General features: G+C 36.8%; 1 protein-coding gene across 4 annotated transcripts in view; it reads right to left on the bottom strand.

Annotated features, from left to right (window-relative positions):
- Positions 1-21548, bottom strand: part of Tgap1l12 (GTPase activating protein testicular GAP1 like 12) — a 697215-nt gene that overhangs the window by 89128 nt on the left and 586539 nt on the right. For all 4 annotated transcript variants that reach the window (XR_005500942.2, XM_063282873.1, XM_039103653.2 and 1 more), the window contains exon 32: positions 16326-16468. The gene's annotated coding sequence lies outside the window, so the exon portion shown is untranslated. The remainder of the gene's footprint in view (positions 1-16325; positions 16469-21548) is intronic.

The raw sequence follows: 21548 nt of genomic DNA, 5'->3' as shown, positions 1-21548 counted from the left end.
TTCAATGCTGAAGGGATGATTATACTTCAGTGTGAAAATGGAATTCAGGTAAACTCTTTCCTGTCCAAATTGCTTTGTTCATAGTGGTTCATCAGAGCAATAGGAACCCTAAATGAGACATTAGTTAATTTATTTCCATTTTATAGAATACAGTCGAATGGAGAAAAAATGGAAGAAATACTTTATCTTATGGTAAATGCCTTAAACATAGGTAATTTATCCTAAAGAACAATATTACTGCAACCTTTCCTTTTTCATGCTCAACAAAACTAAGCTAATAAATAAAATGACCAAGGTTTTAAAACATTTGAATTTTTTCCCAGTCTCCGTCAAATATTTCTGTCATTTGAAAGAAACTTATGCAAGATGGAATGTTTACAGTTACTATCTTTAATTAGCCAACTGATAATATGAATTTATTTTGGTTTGTAAAATATTAGTAAATATTATTTCAGATCATGCCTTAAGTTTTCACACAACAGTGAGGCCATACCTATCCATGACAACTGTTTTACTTGCCAGAGGAGCACCTGTGCGTTCTGCTCTCTGTGAAGGACATGGGTGAATGGATATGGAGATGAAAAAGAGGATGCTCATAAACAAATCTATCATAGCACAGTTTTATAATCATAGATTTATTAGAATGAATTTAGTTTTTAATGGCCAGTCAATATGCCAAAGAGTATTTCTAATTATCTTGTAAATTGTCTGCATCTGTGACTAATTCTACTGCAATATATCTTTGCCAATCAACTCGTCATTTCAGACCGAGGCTTGTTTACATTTTTTTTGTCAGCTTCTACTGACATTTACCACACACAGTCACCTTTCCTCCTTTGGGATTATTTTTTCTAGTACCCTACCTGTACAACAGTTGCATCCTTCTAAAAAGTAATACATTATTTTAATCACATTTTATAACAGCAGAAGAGGGATTATAAGGTATCAGTCTCTGTAATAATATATGTTCTCATTAACAATCTAATAATAAATGTGTACACTGGGTGTTCAATTTCTGAGGCCTCGTAAGGAGAAAGAAGTCTGACCTTCAATAGAGGATACTTTTTCTCCCCTCTCATATTTAGGGGTTGCCTCCTTCCATTTGGTATTTGAGATGTCTGCCAGGAGAAAAAAGCAGGCTGTGTCCCTTTTACAGGCATGGTGTGAGGGACCTGAGACTGAGAAAATCGTTGCAAGCATGTACGACACATTTTACTTCAGCAGTCTCTTTTCCTTGAATTACTCACCCAAGGTGTGGCTAGTTATCTTTCTAGAGAGACAGGTTATCTCAGCGCACATCCCTATCTTGGGTAACCAGGTTCAGAGGTTCAGTCCGTTATCATCAAGTCAAGAGCCTGGCAGCTTTCCACGCAGGCATGGAATAGGAGTATCTGAGAATTCTACACCTTCATCCAAAGAAAGCCAGGAGTGGACTGACTCTTTCACACTGGACAGAGCGTCAGAGCCCACCCCTCACAGTGACATGCTTACTTCAACAAGGCCACACCTCCTAACAGTATCACTCCCTATGGGCCAAGCATATACAAGCAACCATACAATGTAAAGGATTTTACGTGGCCTAGGATAAAGGGGATGAAGAAACAAATGGAGATGCAGGATGAGGATGTTTGTGTTAATCACCATCTGCTCAAAAACGGAGGTTCTTTTGATCAAGGTTGAAAAATCCATCCATCTAAGGGTATAATTTAAGTCTTCGGGAATCTGTTTAATACTATATCCAGTAAACAAAATAATAATATTAGTAAGTAGTCTACTGGGTCTAGAGACCTTTCTAGTTATAGGTTCTTAGCTAGATAATGATAAAAGGTACAGACTTTTAAAATAAGGGACTAAAATTCAATTTTAAAGTAGATGGCTCCTATCATGTCTGTTGCCAGTATTTAATTTGTATGTATGCCTTATCTGGGCAATATGCATTGAATTTGCAGTAATCATAAAAGGATAAGAATGATAATTCATTTTCTCCACTTGAATCATGCATGAGACTTTGCTACAGGTTATAACATAATTTCCTATAATTTGTGAAATGCCTGCCTGAAAATACTTTCACTATTTCCTAAAATGTGTTTATTATAAGAATTATTCTTAGTACTTATCATTTTAAAGTCAAAATATTGATCACCTCTGAAATGCATTAAATATTATTTTATGTAGAATCAAATATTTATTCATTTAATGTAATAATGAAGTATGCCTATTTTACTATATTAATATGAGTCTGTTTTAATTTGTACTAAGTGCTCAAATTATGCACAACAAAGCAATTTTTCAAAATAAATCCACTTACTATTTGTTTTTATAACTGCCTACATATATATATATATATATTTGAGTAAATGAGCAAGATTTCTCAGGGAAAATATTTGAATCATTATAGGATAATGAAAGAGAAAAAAGGAAAAAGAAAAGCAAAATTCTTACTAGGTAAGTTGGTAATATCTATTCCCATGAAATAAGTCAATTACTTAAACAAGTGAATAGCCAAAGCAGACAGCAAAACGAGTTGGTTAAAAATGCTTGTATTGCAGAAATAGAGCCTGGAAACATTTCACAAGTAACAGCAAATATGTCATGAATGCTATTTAAAGTATTCTTTTTGTTTTTGGATTTAAACTTACTCTTGCAATAAAAAGTAGTGTGCCAACTATCTGTAGAAAGACAGTTCATATAATATATATACAAAAACAATAAAGCTGGCTTTATATAAGATACTACAGGAAAAGAACAATGTTTAGCTTCATAAATGTATGTAAACAATCAAATATGAATGTCCTTTTTGGTGTACCATAGAACTTGAGAAATTTTAACCTTAGAAATGAATAATATTTTTAAACTTGTGAATTATCCCAATGGTCTCAAGAAAGAAAATATTTTCGGTAATAATTATAGTTATTGATGAAAATAATATAGAAAATATGCAAAGTAGAAGTAAGGCATAAGATCCTCTGATTAGGCATAGAATACATAAAAATCCCACACAGTATTTTGTGTGACATCTTTATTACTCTGCAGTTCATTCTGTAAAACCATCTTTAATTTCAGCCTTTTCTTCTGTTCATGGATCCATGGAAAGACCTCCATCTGACAGGAACTATCTTTCTAGAATCTTTGTAAATGTTGGGCGTTCTACTTTCTCTTTTAAAGACGTCTTGAACAAAGTGAGAGACCATTTGGCCATTGGAGAAATAAATGTCAGAAATGAGAGGTAATTATGATTTAGATTTGAACAATTCTGATGTCAAGTATTACTTTTCAATGGTACTAGAGGAAATGAGTCTTTATTATCTGCATAGCCAAGTTGACAACTGCAACATTATATGAAATTTTCATCTGTTTTTTTTTGTTCTTGTTTATAATTATTTCCTGAGGACACACTCCATATTTTTGGCTGAGAGTAAGACCAATGATAAATCAGAGAATATAAGAGTCATTCGGATAAACAGATGCCTTCTTGTGGTAAAAATGTTCATTTCTCAAATGCATTTATTTCTAGTATCTATATCAAATTTTTATAATAGTGAGAACCTACAAATTATTTCTTTTTAAGTATATTTCACTGAAATATATTAAATAAGAGTTGAAGATGTTGAAATTATATTATCTTTTCTTCCTTCTCTCATATTAGCTATCCATTTCCTCTCTTCCATAACAATAAAATTGTTATAGGCATTTATCTAAAAATTTCTAGAACTCTTAATCAGAAAATGAATGGATACAGATGATAAGGAAATATGTCTAGGTGTCCATTTCAGTAAGTAATACTACAAATTGTCAACAAGAAAACAAAGTTTTTCAATTTAGATTCTATAAATCTATAACTGTTGGTTATTGGCCAAGTTCTTACTTTGATCACAGGCAAAGAAGATGGAAAATACTTTAAACACACATACGATATACTACATTATGAGTCATTGACCTTATATATACTCCTCATTCTGCTTGTACTCATTGTATAAGGTTGAGTGAAATGACGAGAACATTGGTCTTGTCTTATGTATATTTATTACATGTTACTTTCTTAGTTACACTAATAAATCACCAGATTAAACATCTCAGGGAAGGAAAGACATTGGCTCATTATTTGAAGACACCATGACAAGGAAGGTATGGCAGAAAAATGAGGTGATTTGTCCTTCTGAGTTCACAGTTAGGAAGCTTGAACAGGTAGCTGTTGGTGCTAACTTGTCTTTCTACTCTTTTGTTCAAACCAGGTCTCCATCAGATCTGCTTTTGAAGAAACCAATAAATTTGTAAGTCAAGATTCATATTTTCCCATTTAATGACTGAAGACAATTTATTAATTATGATTGGGAGAGGACCCTTTCCGTCTCCATCTGTGTCCCGGAGCTAAGACAGAGCAAGAACTCTCCGTACACAAATTCCATCCTTTCAGACCTTGTATCCCAGGAATGCTGTCACTGCTAAATTCACAGGTATGATCACCACTGTTGCTCCAATAACTGGCTAAAGTGGGACCCGGAAGAGGCCACAAACACAAGAACTGCAAAGCACCCAGGGACAGGATCCTTCCAGTTTCCATCAGTGCCACAGAACTAACCATATAACACAGCTCTCTACACCCAAATTCAGCTTGAAGATAATTGGTCTCCCAGGAGTGATGAAACACCTAAGATCACAGGCTCATAGGCTAACGGCTCAAAGGAAGGACAAGCTCTAGTCAGAGACTGTAAGAACAACTAACACCAGAGATAACTAGACGATGAGAGGCAAGAAACAATAAAAAGAAAGGCTGTTGGCATCATCAGAACCCAGTTCTCTCAACATAACAAGTCATGCATAATACAACAGATCAGTAAAACAAGATACAGATTAAAAATCACATCTCATGATGATGAAAGAAAGGACTTTAAGAAGGTCATAAATAATTACCTTTAGGAAATACAGGAGAACACGGGTAAACAGGTAGAAGCCCTTAAAGAGGAAACAAAAATCCCTTAAATAATTACCGAAAAATACAAAAAAACAGGTCAAGGAATTGAAGGAAAGCATCTATGATCTATAATTGGAAGTAGGAACAATAAAACAAACAGAAAGGAGACAACCCTGGAGATAGAAAACCTAGGAAAGAGATCAGGAGTCATAGATGCAAGCATCACCAACATAATACAAGAGATTGAAGAGAAAATCTCAGCAGCAAAAGATACCATAGAAAACATTGACACATCAGACAAAGAAAATGGAAAATGCAAAAATCTCCTAACCCAAAACATCCAGGAAATCCAGGATACAATGAGAAGCCAAACCTAAGGATAATGGGTTTAGAAGAGAGAGAAAAATCCAACTTGAAGGGCCAGTAAATATCTTCAACAAAATTAGAGAATAAAAGTTCTCTAACCTAAAGTCAGAAGCCTATAGAACTCCAAATAGAATGAACAAGAAAAGAAATTTCTCCTGACACATCATGGTCAAAACACCAAATACAGAAAGCAAAGAAAGAATATTAAAAACAGAAAGCAGAAAAGGACAAGTAACATATAAAGGCAGATCTATCAGAATTATACCAGACTTTTCACTACAGACAATAAAAGCCAGAAAATACTGTGCAGATGTCATATAGACACTAAGAGAACACAAATTCCAGCCCAGACTACTATACCCTGAAAAACTCTCAATTAACATAGATGAAGACACCAAGGTACTCCATGATAAAACCAAATTTACACAATATTTTTCAACAAATCTAGTCATACAAAGGATAATAGATGGAAAACTCCAACACTAGGAGGGAAACTACATCCTAGAAAAAGCAAGAAAATGATCTCCTTGCAACAAATCCAAAACAAGAGTCACACAAACAAAATTTTACCTCTAACAACAAAAATAACGGAAAAAACGCTGACATTTCTTTAATTTCTCTTAATATCAATGGATTCAATTCCCCAGTAAAAAGACATAGACTAACAGACTGGACAGGTAAAGAGGACCCAGCATTCTGCTGTATACAGGAAACAAACCTCAGTGGCAAAGACGGATACTTCCTTGGAGTAAAGCATGGAAAAAAATTCCAAGCATATGGTCCAGGAAACAAGCTGAAGTAGCCATTCTAATATTGAATGAAATCGATTTTCAACCAAATGTTATCAATAAAGATAAGGAAGGACACTTCATACTCCTTAAAGAAAAATCTACCAAGAAAAAAATCTCAATTCTGAATATCTGTTCTCCAAATGCAAGGGCACTGACATTTTAGAAAAAAGAAAAACTTTACAAAAGATCAAAGAACACATTGCACCTCACACAATAATAGTGGGAGACTTGAACTCCACACTCTCATCAAGGGACAGATCATGGAAACAAAAACTAAAGAGAGACACAGTGAAACTAAGAGAAGTTATGAAAAAGTGGATTTAACAAACATCTATGGAACATGTTTTCCTTAAACAAAGAATATACCTTCTTTTCAGCACCTCATAATACCGTCTCCAACATTGACCATATAATTGATCAAAAACAGGCCGCAGCAGATACAAGAAGATTGAAATAGTCCCATGCATCCTATCAATTCACCGTGGACTAAGGCTGGTATTCAATAACAATAAAAGCAACAGAAAATTCACATGTACATGGAAGCTGAACCATGGTCTTCTCAATGATAATGTGTTCAAAGCAGAAATAAAGAAAGATTGAAGACTTTTTAGAATTTAATGAAAATGAAGCCACAATATAACAAAACTTATGGGACACAAAGAAAACAATACAAACATATAAATCTGAGTGCCTCCAAACAGAAATTGGAAAGAGCACACAATTACAGCTTGACAGCACACCTGAAAACTCTAAAACAAAAAGAAGCAAATACACCCAAGAGCAATGGATGGCAGGAAATAATCACTCAGAGCTATAATCAACCAAGTAGAAATAAAAAGAACTAAACAAAGAATCAACAAAATCAAGAGTTGGTACTTGGAGGAAATCAACAAGATAGATAATTCCTTAGCAAGAGGGCAAAAAGACAGTATTCAAATTAACAAACTCAGAAATGAAAAGGGAGACATAACAACAGAAACTGAAGAAATTCAAAAATCATCAGATCCTACTACAGAAGTTTATAGTCAACACAACTGGAAAATCTGGATTAAATTGACAATTTTTTTAGACAGAAACCAAAGTTAAAAGCAAGATCTGATAAACCATGTACACTCCTAAAGAAATAGAAGCATTCATTCCAATCTTCCAACCAAATAAAGCTCAGGTCCAGATGGGTTTAGTGCAGAATTCTATAAGACCTTCAAATAAGACCTAAAACCAATACTCTTTAGATTATTACACAAAATAGAAACAGAAGAAACACTACCCAATTCATTCTATGAAGCCACAATTATGCTTATATCTAAACCACACAAAGGACCAACAAAGAAAAAGAACTTCAGACCACTTTTCCTTATATATATCGATGAAAAGTACTCAATAAAATTCTCACAAACTGATTCCAAAAACACATTAAAATGATCGATCATCTATCATAATCAAGTAGGCTTCATTCCAGGGATGCAGGGCTAGTTCAATATGTGGAAATCCACCAACATAATCCAATATACAAACAAATTCAAAGAAAAAAACCACATGCTCTTCTCATTAGATGCTTTAACAATATTCAACATACTTTTATGGTAAAAGTCTTGGAATGATCAGGACTTCAAGGCCCATATCAAAGCAATCTAAAAGCAATATACAGCAAACCAGTAGTCAACATCAACTAAAAGAAGAGAAACTTGAACCAATCCCACTAAAATCAGGGACTAAACAAGGCTGCCTACTCTTGTCCCACCTATTCAATATGCTACTTGAAGTCCTAACCAGAGCAATCAGACAATAAACGGAGGTCACAGGGATACAAACTGGAAAGCAAGAAGACAAAATATCACTATCTGCAAATAATATGATAGTATACTTAAGTGAACCCAAAAATTCCACCAGAGAATTCCTTAACCTGATTTCAAAAAACTTCAGCAATGTGGCTGAATATAAATTTAACTCAAACACATCAGTAGCCTTCCTTTATTCAAAGGATAAACAGACTAAGAAAGATATTAAGAAAATGACACCCTTCACAAGAGTTATAAATAAAATAAAATACCTTGCTGTGACTCTAGCCAATCAAGTGAAAAATTTATATGAAAAAAACCTCAAGTCTCTGGAGAAAGAAATCAAAGATCTCAGAAGGTGGAAAGATCTTCCATGGTCATGGATTGACAGGATTAATATAGTAAAAATGGCCATCTTGCCCAAAACAATCTCTAAATTCAATGTAATTCACTCACAATTCCAACTCAATTCTTCATAGAGTTAGAAAGAGCAATTTGCAAATTCAAAACACCCAGGATAGCAAAAACTATTCTTAACAATAAAATAACTTCTGTGGGAATCTGCATCCTTGACCTCAAACTTTATTGCAAAGCAATGGTGATTAAAAAAAACAAAAAAACAAAAAACTGGGTGGAATTGGTAAAGAGACAGGCAGGTGGATCAATGGAATAGAATTGAAGCCCCAGTAATGAACCCACAGACCTATGGTCACTTGATCTTTGACAAAGGAGCTAAAACCATGCAGTGGAAAAAATAGAGCATTTTCAACAAATTATTCTGGTTCAACTGGAGGTTAAACATGTAGAGGCCAGCATGTAGAAAAATGCAAGTCAATAATTCTTATCTCCTTGTACAAAGCTCAAGTCCAAGTGGATCATATAAAATCAGATACACTGAAACTAAATGATGAGCAAGTGGGGAAGGGTCTAGAACACATTGTACAGGGGAAACTTTCCTTAACAGAGCACCAATGGTTTATGCTCTAAGATTAAGATTCTACAAGGCAAAGAACATTGTCAGTACAACAAAAATGACAACCAACAGATTAGGAAAAGATCTTTACCAATCCTACATTTGATAGAGGGCTAATATCCATTGTATACAAAGAACTCAAGGTAGACTCCACATAACCAAATAACTCTATTAAAAAAAGGAGTACAGTGCTAAACCAAGAGTTCTCAACTGAGGAATCTTGAATGGCTGGGAAGCACCCAAAGAAATGTTCAAGATCCTATGTCATCAGGGAAGTGCAAATCAAAACTATCCTGAGATTCCACCTCACACCAGGCAGAATGGCTAAGATCAAGCCCTCAGGTGACAACAGATATACTGGTGATTATGTGGTGAAAAAGGAACACTGTTCTATTGTTGCTGGGATTGTAAGCTGGTACAACCACTCTGAAAATCAGTCTGGTGATTCCTCAGAAAAATTGGAGATAGTACTATTTGAGGACCCAGTTGTGCCTCTCCTGGGGATTTAACCAAAAGATGCTAAAACATATGAGAAGGACACATGTTTCCCTATGTTCATAGCATCCTTAATTACAATGACCAGAAGCTGGGAAAAAAAGGATGAAGCAAAGAAGTGCAGGCCGACAGGAGCCGGATGTAGATCTCTCCTGAGAGACACAGCCAGAATACAGCAAATATAGAGGCAAATGCCAGCAGCAAACCACTGAACTGAGAATAGGTCCCCTATTGAAGGAATCAGAGAAAGAACTGGAAGAGCTTGAAGGTGCTCGAGACCCCTTATGAACAACAATGCCAAGCAACCAGAGCATCCAGGGACTAAGCCATTACCTAAGGACTATACATGGACTGACCCTGGACTCTGACCTCATAGGTAGCAATGAATATCCTAGTAAGAGCACCAGTGGAAGGGGAAGCCCTGGGTCCTGCTAACGTGAACGTGATTGTTGGGGGGAGGGCGGCAATGGGGGGAGGATGGGGAGGGAAACACCCATAAAGAAGGGGAGGGGGGAGGGGGATGTTTGCCCGGAAACCGGGAAAGGGAATAACACTAGAAATGTATATAAGAAATACTCAAGTTAATAAAAAAAAGGGAGATATCTTCAACAGAGGAATGAATTCAGAAAATATGGTACATCTACACAATGGAATACTACTCGCCTATTAAAAACAATGACTTCATGAAATTCTTAGGCAAATGTATGGAGCTAGAAAATATTATCCTGAGTGAGGTAATCCAGTTTCAAAAGAACATATATGGTATGCACTCATTGATAAGTGGATTTTAGCACAAAAGCTTGAAATACCCAAGATAAAGCTCACAGACCATATGAAGCTCAAAAAGTAAGAAGACCAAAATATGGATGCTTCACTCCTCAAAAGGAGAAAAAAAATACAGGAGGTAGGGGTTGGTAAGATTTGGGAGGAATTGAGGAAGTAAGGGGGGAAGGAGGAAAGGATCAAGTATGGGAGGAGAAGGGAATGATATACAGAAGGTCAGGAAATTGAACAGAGGTGTGTAGCAATGGGGAATGGGGAATTGAGTGTAGCCACCAATATGTCCCAGACACCTGAAAAGCAAGAGGCTCCCAGGACCCAATAGGGATGAGTTTAGCTGAAATGACCAACAAAGGGGAAGGAGAACCTGTAGAGACCATATCTTGAGGTTAGGCAAGGCCCACGGTTGGGGGATGCAGCCACCCACTTGTCTCAAAATTTTTAACCAAGAATTGCTCTTTCTAAAGGAAATACAGCATGTGGAACAGAGACTGAAGGAAAGGCCATCCAGAGACTACCCCACCTTGGGATTCATCCCATATAGAGACACCAAGCGCAGTTACTGTTGCAGATGCCAAGAAGTGCTTGCTGACAGGAGCCTGATATAACTCTTTACTGAGCTACTCTGCCAGAGCCTGACTTATGTAGCCAAGGATGGCGTGTAGGCCATCAATGGGTGGAGATGCCCTTGGTCCTGTGAAGACTAGTGGCCCCAGCGTAGGGGAATGCCAATGTGGGGAGGCAGGAGTGGGTAGATGTGTGGGGAAGCACCTTCATAGAAGCAGGGAAAGGACGAATGGGAGAGTGGGGTTCCAGAGCCGTAACCTAGAAAGGGGTTAACATTTGAAATGTAAATAAATAAAATATCCAATTAAAAAATATTAAAAAGAAATAACTATGATTAGATTTCTCCCTCTGACAGTTATTATTTCTGGGGCTTTTCTTCAGATGATTAATGTGCTGAGACATCCTTCAGATGACCATCCTTCTGAGACTCTTAACTTAGATGATTACTGCTCGAATTCTCTTCCCAAATCATCCAAGTGTTGCTCAGAATTTCTCCACTGCCTGAGCATCTTACTAGACAAACTCTTCTCTTTCAACAGTGCCTGACCTACATTGATTCTTGAAAGTAACACCTCCTTCCTTTCCCTTTATCTACAAACGAATGTCTCTCAAACAGTTTTATCTATCTTGGCATCTCTTTGGAGGACCTGAGCTCTTCTATTTTTTTCTCTTCCTGTTTCCAGTGACTGTATTTTATCTCACAGTTAGGCAAACAAAATAAATTGAAGCAAAAGAGAAATTATAAGCAAATTCAAGAAAAACATATGTGTATAACGATGGGGTAATTTATCAAATTAATTCGATAAATTTACAAAATATGGAAATTATTGGGAACTAATTTTCAATGAATCTTGGGTTACTTTAACATTAGTATGCAATGTATTTATATCCTTAAAGGATAGTAATAATTTGTGGAAAATATATTATTTTAATTGGAGAAAATGGAAGATTTAATTCAATCACCAGTGACTAGAGAGAATCTTTGTGATGTAAACATTGATAATTTCTCCTCCATTCATATGAAGAGATTTTTGTTCCCCTAAATTCAAATTGCAATAGTTATGAAAAAAATCATGTTGTATATGGTAATCCATTTTTGTGAAAGCAATGATTTAAATATGCTTTTAAATGATTTTAAAAATAATCCATTATGACAAGCACCCATAGTTCTAGAACTTGGAAATCAGGAGAATCAGGAGTCAAAGCCACTGTCTACCATATAGGAAGTTTGGAACCACGATGCTTTCTAGAAAAACAAATAAATAAAAGTTACAAAATTAAACCTAGAAAAGTATTCAGATGGCTTTTGTTCCCTTGATGAAACATTTCCTATTGTACTGTTAATCCTGAGATTTACAAAATAGTAACCAATTTCCAAATTTTTTAGCCAGGTTTGAAACAAGCTTTAAATACTTAAGAGGATGGACTTCATCAGGCCCACTCTCTGAGATGTCAGTGAGTGGCAACAAGATACCTGTTGTATGGGCCATTTTTTTTTTGACAGAACTTTATTTCCCATATGGCATTTTTCATTTTCCAAGAACTGCAACTCCCATCATTCCAGAAAGTTAACTGGTTTCTCTGTAGGTGGGACTTACAAGTTGACATTTACCCCTACAATACTTCACAGTTGAAGTAAATATATTAAATGCAAGTTATTTTTTCTATTCCACTTCAATTACCCAATGGTAGTTTTGGTTGCTTCATTTTGATCAATGTCAGGTCCAAATTCTGACCATTGGATAAATGCCACCTTTATAACTTGTGAAGCCAGTTTCACTTCACCATAGAATGAAATCCCTTATCAATAGTAGAAAGGATAAATGGCTATCTGTGTTTTATATTAGCACACCAAACTGCATGATGGCCTCCAGGATTCTGCCGTAGCAAAAGTACACGTTCATACATTTCTGAGTCTACTCTGCCATACCTGGGTCTTCTCACTCTGCCCCTTACCCTAAACTTTTCCAGTCTGTGGGCTTTCATCCTGAAGTGGGTTTGGCCTAATGTTCTTTGTATCCTAATGTTAATTTGAGTGCCCAAAACTGCTACAACAGCACTTAGCTTCTAGGAACTTGTCCTCAGTTGGTTTTGATTAGCCCGCAGCCAATGGCTGGACAGGACAGACAGAGGCTGGACTTTAGGATTCCAGGGCTTCTGACTGAGGGAAAGGAGAGAAAAATGAAATTCACTATGAGGGAGAGTGTAGAGGAGAAGGGACACCATGCCTGAGAAGAATAGAGTACAGGGAGGCGTAACAGCCAGGTGAAAGAGCTAGGAGAGTGTGTTGCAGAGGGCTGCCCAACTGGGTCTAGGGCAGCTAAAGTAGACTATCCAATTTAGTAAGTGATAACTCGAGATTATTGGCAGGAGGTGGATTAATCCAGTAGAGGTTAGGAAGTGACCCAGGGATATCAATATTTAAAGGCTATGTTTGTGTGTTTCATTCAGCAACATAAAATATTTAGGCGGTTAGAGACACCACCTACCGGCTGGAATTGTTTTAATAATTTGATTTGAAATCCTCCCCACAGCTTCCCATTATCTTTACAACCTTGCTCTTTTGGCTAGGCTGCCATCTTTGCCTCTCTCTTGGTCTTCTATCATTCTTTCACACGCCCTCCTCTAATGGTCCTGTCCATGAGCAATGTTCAATCTACTGCTTTCTCTCTGTTCTGGGCACTGCCAGATGCCTCTTGCTATATTCTCCCTCATATCCACAACAAACAGCTCCTCTCGATCATATCTTGGAGTGGTCATATCCTCAGTTTATAATCTGCTTCTGGAACCACCACTTTACAAATGTGAGACTCAAATCCTTAGTTTACACAATCGGCAAACATAATCATTGTTTAGCAGTGCTAGATATCGTAATTTATTTTTGTTACATAGCTTCTAGGGTTTTTTTCTTTTTGCTTTAACAAATTCATAGATTTATATACTGAATTCCCACACCATCCTTTGTGCCTTCTCATCCTCCTTTCTTTCCTGCTGAAATCCTTCGCCTTCCCAGCAATCTGGTCCTTCAAAGTCTTTCTTTCTGACCCAGTGGGTTCAATTGTGGTTGCTTGCAGTAGCAGGAGTGGGGGTTCATTTCTCTGTCTGTTTCCACCATGGTTCTTGAGCTTTCTGGAGGGTGATCAAGGTTGTCCATTGTGATGCCTAGTATGTATATTGCTTATTCTCTGTAAATTTGCCTGTGGTAAGCTCTCAACTCTCAACCACTGTGAAAAGAAGCTTCTTTAAAGATGGTGACAGCTGACTAAATTACAGTATAAACACATATATTTTGATGGTTTGTATGTGCTTGGCCCAGGGACACTATGAAGAGGTGTGGCCTTGTTGGAATAGGTGTGCCACTGTGGATGTGGGCTTAATTCTCTCACCCCAGCTGCCTGGAAGTCTGTCTTCTACCAGCAGCCTTCAAGTGGAGATGTAGAACTCTCAGCTCCTCCTGTACCATGTCTGCCTGGATGCTGCCATGTTCCCGCCTTGATAACAATGGACTGAAACTCTGTATCTGTAAACCAGCTCCAATTAAATGTTGTCCTTATAAGACTTGCCTTGGTTATGGTGTCTGTTCACAGCAGCAAAACCCTAAGACAGCAGAACTCAAGCAAACTCAATCTGTGCAGGTATATAGTTCCCAGCATGAGTTCTGTGCTGTGGTGCAGTCTTCAAATCCAATCACAAATTAGTTGATTACCCCCTATAATAGTCATGCTTCTTTGAATTGGTTGGCATGTTTAGACAAATATTTACCATGGTTGCTCCTGCCATCATAACTGGATAAGTCTCACAATGACTTTTGACCACAAATAGCAGTAAACTCCTATCTCACAATAGAAAACTTGTATCTCACATCTACCTGACTTCTCAATGCCTCTGGTCACTCCTTTACTAACAGTTCATTGGGAGGCTTCCTACAGCTGCTAGGGAGATTTTTGCTTAATAATTTTATCTTCTATGAAACAGCATTATCTAACCATGTAGAATGCCTCTGTTCACAATTTTTTCTAACCTATGCTTTCAAAAGAACTCCAGAGATTTTATAGGACTTTTGCACTACTTACTTTAAGTTAACCCTTTCAGTTTATGTTTTCAAAACATTTTGATCAGTTAGTGATTTAAATAAACATATCGTTTATGTTTCTTCACACATTTAAGCCCCATGCCCATACTTTAGAAAGATGCAGATTTGTAGTTCAAATTATGGTTGTATCATAAACTACAGAATTGAGTGACTGGATTTAGTACCTCATCTAGGAATTTCTGCCATTACCCTTCACCACTTTCACTATCTGTGTGTTCAGCCCGTGTTCAGTATGATGACTGTTTATGCTAATATAGTAATATAATGTACTTTGCAGCAAAGCAGGAAACAGCAAAATGAGCCTGGAGAGGGCTCTACAACTGTGTGGATTGACTCTATATGGTCCTTGGGGGATGCGATTATCAGACAACTGAACCATCATTAGGATAATTAGTGTACTAGGCAACTGCATTAGTGGAATTATTGTCATTGCTCACAGCTTGTCAGGGTTTTTTTTTTTTTCTTTTTGATTTGGAAAGACTTGCTTTTACAAATGCAGCTGCCTGTGTGGATGAAATCTAGAGAAACAAACATTCCTCCTCTCTTAAAGAACTAATCAATGACACGTGAATGCTGTCGCACATGAAGGAGCATTTTCTGCAAGTAAGTGGTTAAAGCGGAACTGTCTTAGAAGTAAATTTAGAGAAATGGAACAAAATCTTTTATGAGCAAATTAATTACTATGAGTCATTTTCCCTCCTGAGTAAGTTCTTAGCACAGAGATACAAAGGCCTCCTGGATTTCTTTTTCTAGGTACTGTGACCTGTCAGTGTTCCTGTAGTGATAAGTGACAAACGGTCCTCATTCCCCAGATTTCTATTTATAAAAGAGTTGTGCCTTCCAAAATACAACACACATTAACATGTGCTGCTAATGCCCAGCAAGGCATTTCGTTTGCTTTGTAAAGTTGAGGCCCTGATTGGGGTCAGGCGATCTTTGCTGACTCTTCTAACAGTGGCACTGGAACCAAAGCTATCCTACTCTGAAAAAAACACACCATGAAAGTCCTGGGAGAAAACAGCCTTGATCTCGATGGCATTCACCATTGTTCTTGGCAAAATAAGCCTTGAAGTAAAGCATTCTCCTATTTATTTATAGTTTCGCTTCTTTGTAGGAGTGAACTGGACTCAGGTGTGGGATACAGAATTTTTGACTCCCAGTCAGATCTTACTATCTTTGTTCTATGAAAAGTATGTGTTTTCCCCTCGAAACTATTTGGCATGTTTGTGGGTATTTAATTATTTTATGTCAAACATTGTTTCTCACAAGATTGCTTTTAATTTCCCTTCCTTTTTAATTTTGCTCCTGCTGTTCTTGAAAGTCAGTGAGCCATGGCAAAGGTGTGTGACAAGTGCCCAAGAATTAGCGTGGTTTCAGCAGAAAATGGCTATGGTACACGTTATTCTTCAACGTGACAAGATTTAGAATCCCTCAGGAAACTCACCTTTGTGTATGTCTGGGACACTGTCTCCAGGGGTTTTTCTATAGCAAGGAATCACACTGTGAACACGAGCAGGGGCAGCTTATTACTATGATCTCAGCATAGATAAACAGGGAAAACGTGACTAACCTGACTTCTGACTGAGTGCAGAGCAGTGTGACCAGCTGCCTCGTGTTCCCCGTCATGCCTTCCCACCACGATGGGCTCTATGTATGATCCAATTGTGAGCCAGAACTAGCCACAGGTTTATTAAATCATTTGAACACATCTCTCTAGTAAGGTAAAAAGAAAAACACAAAGTTATGAAGAAAAAAATTCCATGGCTTCTCACATTTGAAATATCCTCCAATAGTTTACAATACACACACACACACACACACACACACACACACACACACACACACACACACACACATTAAAATCACAACCAACTAATTCATAGAAGGTAACATGTTTATGCTTTACAAATTTTGACATCTTTACAAGCTTGTGATATGACTGCTTTTATAATTTGAATAACAAACACCAGAAATGAAAGATTATAAGACTATCCAAAATATAACTCATAGCGGGCAAATACTATGCTTCACAACAGCAATTCAGCAATAGGACTGAAGGAGCACATTGTGTAATTCTGCAGACTCAGGGATATTCTCTTTGAATATTATTAAAAAGGAGAGTATTTTCTGCATCTTTACACATGCCCAACTTTTCCACTCTTTATAAAATAAAGTTTCTGCCAAAAGCATGTATAACAGATGATGTATAACATACCTAGAAAGAGCTCACTAAACATGAGGAAAAGCAAGTGACATTCAATCTCTAGACACATGTAATTAACTCTCAGTTTTATGTAGCATAATTGATAAGCTTGGAAAGCAGAAGCATTTTTTCTTGGTAAAAATTATTTTACCAGAAGCATCAATATTAAATGTTAAATAATTTGAAAATTATACGGTCTGAGTCTCTGCAGCCTCGCAAATATTATTCTGAGATTGTCTCTACATTTTATTGTAAACCATTCATACTTTTAGAGTCATACTTTAAACCATTAAGAGTCTGCGGAAATGCAGTTTCTGATGACTGTGTTCCATGGTGTTGTAGAAAAAAAATTGTATTTTTCTAAATTACAGAACCTTCTTAAACTTCAATTGTTCAAGTAACAAAGTGACAATCTTCATATGAATCAAATAAAGTTTGTGGCATTACAAAAAAAAAAGAGTCTGCTTTATAAGAAAAGTGTTTTTGGTTTTCTTCATTAGCGAGAATTAATCCTCTTGATAAATTAATTTCTCCCATGCTCAAGTACTTAGTCAATGCAAATTTTATTCCACACAATCTTTCCTTCATTATAATTGCTATAAACAATGGATGAGGTAGATTTCTTCTTTCACTTTAACCTAAGTCCAGGTGAATTCAGGTACAAACCCACAGTGACTACAAAAGGCTTTTTTAAAATGATTTGAAATCTGAAAAATTCTGGACTAACTACATAATAAAATTAAGAGTATCCATATACTATGAGCTTAGTTTATCAATCCATATTACTAATTGTTGATATTTTCAGCCTGTGTAATCTCTGTCTCTATCTCTGTTTCTCTATCTCTGTCTTTCTCTGTCTTGATGCTGTTTTGTTTTTTTCCAAACAAAATCAAGTTCTGGATTAGAATCTAGTCTGTTATTCAATTTGTACTATAATATGAAGAACTTTAATGTAGGAACTCCAAAGTAACTTTACAATTCACTAAACATTCATCACCTTGCCAATCTATGCGTTATCTTAACTTCCATGTCTTTTCATAGCCAATATGTTTTCTTACTACATATTTAAGGTCCCCAACACACACACACACACACACACACACACACACACACACACACACACACACACACACACACGTAAGTTTTCTTCCTGTTTGAAATGTAAAATAAGGATTTCAGTATTAATTTTTAGTAGTGTGGCACACAGAATCTCAACTGTTCATAACCTCAAGCTTTGTCCTACATACTGACTCAGTCTTAGAGCTATTATTGTTGATTTCCTATTCTGAGCTCAAAAAACAAACAAACAAACAAACAAACAAAAAGACCAGAGAATGCAATTATACTACATAAACATGTGGCTCAGCTTCCTCTTGAATTCCGGGGATTCCAATAGCATTTGTCTCAGTTTTTCTGTGGAGATGGAATGTCTTTTTATGCCACCTGAGAGGACAGGAAAAGTTTAAGAGTGTTGGACACATTACATACTGTGGGGATGTGTGCAAGGCAGAAGTGGATAGTGGCTGTATTCTAGCCACTGTCAGGAAGTGTCGTTATAGGGGAGAAGAAAGATACGTCCAGGATGCAGATTTAGAGAGCATGTCTTGTATATAGTGGATGCATCATGTGTCAATTTGCTATCGTGTAAAGCACAGAGTAGAATAGCAGGTAGAACATCTGGGAGGCGGAAGTAATTCTGGGATAGAAGCAGACACTGGAAATTTGCCCAGAAAGATGTTATAAGATGGATACATGATATCTGAGAACAGATAACCAGGTATGTGGTAGAATGTAGTTTAGAGTAAATGGGTTATAATATGTTATGATCTAGTCAGAGAATAGCTTAGCTATATCAGCAAGACATTAGTAAATATATCTTGAGTCTGAATATTATTTCTGGGAGCATGGGGCCAGGAAGATGAACCAGGACCTAACTTCTACAAGTAGGTCAATGAAATACATATTTACTAATCACACATATTTTGTGGAAGGAAAAATAGGTTAACATATGAAAGCACACTTGGCCGAGCTCAGTGGACTATCCCTAACTTCGGAAATAGGAGAACTGAAGAAGTGACATAACTGCATACAAGGTGTTAGTGATAGGGAACAGAGATGCTTGTATGGGCACAAAGCAGACATATGTGACATTCCATGTAAGCCCTGATTTAGAAAATATGCACCAAACAAGAAATGATAACCTCCATGAAGAAGTTTACAATATACAAGTTCATGTTATATTACAGTTAATGTTACCATTAACAGTGATTATGTTAACAGACACAATGCTTTCTGTGGCTCTTACAAAACAGATCCTCATTTAGAAAGGTCTACTTACTGACCCAGTCTATACAAATATTACCTAAGGATAGTAACAGATCCCAGATTGCTGACTATGAGATATCATACTTGTCTTAGAAGGGCGAGCATCTGATCTGGCTTTGTCATTGTTTTCTGTCATATACCCTTTCTTTCTTCTCTTTTTTTATTGGTTATTTTATTTTCATATCAAATGTTTTCCCCATTCTCAGTTTTCCCTCCACACCCTCTGTCACACTTCCTATCCCCTGCTTTTATGAAGGTGATTTCCAATCCTTTCTGAGTGCCCTAGCATTCCCCTAACCTGGGTCACTAAGCCACAACAGGAACAAGGGGCATGAGATGCCAGCCTCTGTAATATTCAGCTGGAGCTATGGGTCCTGCCATGTTTATTCTTCCGTTGGTGGATTAGTACCTGGGAGCTTTGGATGGTCTGGTTAGTTGATATTGTTGTTCTTCCTATGGAGTCGCAAACCCCTTCAGCTCCTTCAGTCCTTACCCTAACTTCTCCATTGGGGTCCCCATGCTCAGTTAGATATTTGGCTGCATGCATGCACACCTGTGTTTGTCATGCTCTGGCAGAGCCTCTCAGGGGACAGCTATACCAGGCTCCTTGGCATCAGAAATAGTGTCTGAGTTTGATGTCTACAGATGGGATGGATGCTTAGGCGGGGCAATCTCTGGATGGTCTTTCCTTCAGTCTCTGTTCCACACTGTTTCCTGTCCAGTACTGTGATTCCACAATGCAAGGTCTACGTGACTAGGAAAAGGATGGAAACAGTGTTGCTCACTTGAATTCTCTCCTACTGACTCATCAGTGTTTTGACTTTCATTTGTGTGTGGAAGACCTTGATTCCCATGAAAGACTGATTCCTACCATAACATAGAAATAAATACTGTTGAAGTATAATTTATGAATTTCACCAAAGTGCTTTATATCTTGAATCCAAAAACCAGTAGGAGAACAACTGACACTCAAGATAACCAGTCTGGCCCAGTTTAGAGGCTAGACCTCCGAAGACATGGTGGTGTCAGAGAAGATTGGGTGCCTATCCTTGTTGGTCCACTTTTGTATATCCTGGTATTTTTCATAACCCCTGTTTTTAAGTGAATATATGCAGGTCAACTCTCCCCAAAATAACTAAGAAATTATTATCAATACTTCACCCTTAGATACATAGATAAATGAAAGATTGATATGTAAATGGCAGGTAGAATGCACAAGTATGTATCTAAATAAATAAATAATTACATAAATAAATGAACAGACAGAAAAGGAGACCAAAGAGGATTTCTATTTGAATGAGTTATTTTCTCTAAAGCACAGGATGGTGTTTATTAACTAGTATATTAATATTCAGAGTAATTTTCAATTATTAATGTAAATTATATAACCAGAATAAGTCAGAGAAAGTTTAAAAATTATAATACTACATCTCTTTAACCTCATGAGAATTTCCAAAAGTATGCTTTTAAACTTCAATATCACTTTACAAATGTTTAAATGTATGTGTCTTCTTTGACTAATATTGTCTAGTTAATGGACGAATAATTATTTTTTATTTTTTGAGATATAATATATTTACATTTTCACTGCCCCTCTCTTTTCCTCTCTCCAAACTTTCCCACTTACAAAACAACTGTGCCTCCTGATTATGAGGCTCACAGAACATCTGGAAGAGGAGACAGAAAGATTGTAAGAGCCAGAGAATCAAAGAGATTTCTTTGACACTGTTTGCTAGTAACATCAAAGGCTACTCCAATAAATGTTCATCAATATGACTGCCTAAACATGAGCTGAATATGGAGTATACCCATAGACATGTCAAAGTGAATGGGATCTGGGAGGGGACAAAAAGGTCTCAACACAACTAAGGAATGTTGAGAGTGAGAGGCCATAAGCAACAGAAGCTAATATACTTTGACAGCATCAGTACCATGTTCTCCTACCAAAGCAAGCCCTGGATACCCCAACACACATGGAAACCAGGATGGTGACCTAAAATCCTGTTCCATGAAGATAATGGAGTCCATTAAGGAGGATATAAATAACTCACTGAAAGAAATACAGGAAGAAACAGGTAAACAAGTAGAAGCCCTTAAAGAGAAAACAAATAAATCCATTTTTAAAAAATACAGGAAAATATAATCAAACAGGTAAAGGAATTGAACAAAGTACTCTAAGACCTAAAAATGGAAGTAAAACAATAAAGAAATCATAAATGGAGGCAACCCCGTAAATGGAAAGCCTAAGCAAGGGCTCAGGAACTA

The sequence above is a fragment of the Rattus norvegicus genome, chromosome 2, assembly GCF_036323735.1.
Source record: "Rattus norvegicus strain BN/NHsdMcwi chromosome 2, GRCr8, whole genome shotgun sequence".
NCBI lineage: Eukaryota > Metazoa > Chordata > Mammalia > Rodentia > Muridae > Rattus > Rattus norvegicus.
The sequence above is the reverse complement of the archived record's forward strand: the minus strand, read 5'-3'. Positions and strand labels throughout refer to the sequence as shown.